The sequence below is a fragment of the Nicotiana attenuata genome, unplaced genomic scaffold, assembly GCF_001879085.1.
Source record: "Nicotiana attenuata strain UT unplaced genomic scaffold, NIATTr2, whole genome shotgun sequence".
NCBI classification, from domain to species: Eukaryota; Viridiplantae; Streptophyta; class Magnoliopsida; order Solanales; family Solanaceae; genus Nicotiana; species Nicotiana attenuata.
Window position 1 is genome coordinate 477,433 of NW_017670697.1, and position 3,505 is coordinate 480,937.

The window sequence follows — 3,505 nt, forward strand, 5'->3', positions numbered from 1 at the left end:
CAGTCTGCAACCAAATCTGACTGAAATTCATGGCTCTACACATTCTCAGGGCCTCCAGAATTGCTGCTGCCTCAGCTTCAGTATTTGTACCCTCTCTAATCTCCTTCCCTTGTGCATATTTTAATTCTCCTGCTTCATCTCTCAAACAAAAACCTATAGAGCTTCTCCCAGGATTACCTCTACATGCTCCATCAGTGTTAACCTTTATCCAGCCAGCTTGTGGAAATTCCCATATCACCTTCTCATACTTCAGAGTTGGAGTATAATGCTCCATCATGTGGGGTTTGGGTTTAGGGTTTTTTTTTTTTTTTTAAGCAATCCACTAGGCATAGCCTAGGGCTTGTTTTTATTTATAAATATAACAAAACAAGCACAGTGTCCTGAAATCCTAACGGATGTACGAAAAGGAAATATAATTCTACATAAGACCTATTATCAAAATTGAGCATTATACTCAAAATTGATATCACAAAAATTCTACTCAAAATTGTATCAAAACTAGTCCAAGAAAATAAATCACAGCAGCCCACTCCACAAAGAAGGAGACACGGCCAGCCCAAGAGAACACTTTGCGCCGATAGAACACTTTGCCCTTGGGTTTTTTTTTTTCTTTTAGGGGGTAATCAATTTGAGAACCCCTCCAAAAATTGGCGTATGCCACTGAATGCAGCGCGCACACGGTATTCTTTAGTAAAAGGCGAAAGAATAGTTCGCTTTGTGCTCACTGCGTGGCTGCGTTACCCTTGGGTTTTTTTTTTTAAGCAATCCACTAGGCATAGCCTAGGGCTAGTTTTTATTTATAAATAAAACAAACAAGCACAATGTCATGAAATCCTAACGGATGTAAAAAAAGGAAATAAAATTCTACATAGAACCTATTATCAAATTGAGCATTATACTCAAAATTGATATCACATAAATGTAATAAGCATTGCATAAAACTAGCCCAATGAAAAATCTCCTGAAAAGCCCAAATAGCCACTGTCCACTTTAGAAATTGCAGAAATAGCCACTGTCCAATGCAAAGTCTCCTGATTTGCGCAAATAGCCACGATTGCACGTCCTTGCATTGACAGCCACCTCCCTTCCAATTATATTTACCTGAATAGCCAGATTCTCTTTCCAGTGTAATAAATTGCATACATGACCCCTGATATACATTTCTCTCTACCCAACACGTGTATCTGTATAACATATATGTTATTATACACCGACAGTCTCCACTAACCATTTCATTTCCCAAATTATTTCCTCTCTCCTCAGCTCCTCTGCTCCAATGTATCTCATCTAGGTAATGTCGCCTCTCTCTCTCTTCCTTAATCTTCTTCATTCCTGCTTCCATCGACTGTGCTAACTTCATTTCTGGTTTGTATCTTCCTGAATCTACTTGAAAAAATCTATATGCCTCATCTCTTGGGAGTGATTTTGGTCTTCTGTAGCTCACCCAGGTAATATCGACTCTCTTCCTCTTTATTTTGTGTTCTATGTTCATCATTTTTGTTCAAAATTACTCTTCTAACTTCATTTCTGCTCTGTACCTTCTTCAAACTACATGAATCTGTGTGCCTTCTCTGATGGGAGTGATTTTGGACCTTATCAATGGTGTCTTGAAAAACCCTAGGTAATATCGCTTCTCTCCCTCTTTCTTTTGAGCTTTATCTTCTTCATCCTTGCTCCACTCAATTATTCTAACTCCATTTCTTCTTTGATTCTTCATGCATGTACCTGAGTCCGTATGACGCGTGTTGTGGAGATGTTGTTGAGGCCCAGAAATCATCTTTCCAGCTGCTGCAATCGCTGTAAGAGCCTTATTGGATTTCACTGTGAGAGCTTCGAACGAGTTTGTACTCTCCCCTCCCTTATAGATTGATGTACTAGAAAATCCTGAGTGTACTTCCTTTCTGTACCCATTGTCCTTATTCATTTCCTCTTCATTTTGCATCATCCAGTTAAAATCTGTAATGATTTTACTGTCTGCAAACTGTACAACTATAAGCCCCAAAAATTGTGTATGCTTGTTCTTTATTCCTGACATTATTTGCTTGTTTGCACTAAAATAGAATCCTGCAATCCCGTATGATATCATGCAATTGATCTTCTTTGCAACCACTCCATAGTCTAGCTTTAATTTAGCTCCGGTGGATTGAGTACATAGTACTAATACCACCACCTGAAGCCTCTTTAAAACATAGATTATAGATATGACTGCAATAACTGTTAAAAACCACTTATATGTTTGTTCTTTTTGCAATATATTATACAGTGACTTTTCTTTGTGTATGCTGTTGTTGATGAGTTGCAAATTTGTCCTTGTGCTATTGTTTAGATGTAACTTAGATCCATTGGAATGAATGCATAACATTAATACCACCAATGAACCTCCATTACACCTTTTAACAATAACAAAGTCCAAAAACTGTATAAACAGACTACTTGATCTTTCATCTGGACCCCTGAATATTCTCTGATCTTTATGTCCTCCTCCCAAAAGGATTTGGATATTGCTTGACTCCCTGTATGTATTTCCATGACATTTTCCAAAAGAATTGATTCCCTCTTCTACAGATGCATCATCCATCTGACTTCCTATGCTTTGGAAATCAAATGTCTGCACTCTGTATATCTGTGTACTCCTATGTATGCACTTGTTTTTTGAACTGCTTGTCCTCACTATGAATGCCCTTAGTACTATACTATATACTATACTTAAATCTACCCAAATGGAATGAGTACTGAGTACTAATACCACCATCTTAAGTTTCATTAAAGTATAGGATATAGATAGCATAGTTGTACCTGCAAAAAAGAAAAACAGATTAGTAATAAATGCTCCACTCATACTCTCCTCTATCCAGATTTGAGTATGAGTGATGCAATAAGTAACCCCTGTTTCTAATTCACCCCAGGCCTCCTTTTCTTCTGCTAACTTCTTGCAACTCTTACTCTCAAAACAGGGCATTGCATCTTATCTTCATTCACCAGCCTTCTACCTTGACTGTCCAGGTCCCAAAAGCCATAACATTCCATGTCTCCCTCATCCAAAGCATAATTTGCTAAGTGATCTGCTAAATGATTTCCTTCCCTGAATGTATGTGATATTCTGAAATTAAACTCCCCTTTCAATCTCATTATTTCCTCTATCTGATCAACAATACACCAGGGGGGCTTCCATAATCCATCAATTATGTTCTTCAAAAGTAATGAATCAGTCTGCAACCAAATCTGACTGCAATTCATTGCTCTACACATTCTTAAAGCCTCCAGAATTGCTGCTGCCTCAGCTTCAGTGTTTGTACCCTCTCTGATCTCCTTCCCAGTGCATATTTTACTTCTCCTGCTTCATCTCTCAAACAGAAACCTATGGAACTTCTCCCAGGATTACCCCTACATGCTCCATCAGTGTTAACCTTTACCCAACCAGATTGTGGAAATTCCCATATGACCTTCTCATGCTTTAGTGTTGGTGTATATTGCTCCAGCATTTGTAATATTTCTGACCAGTTGT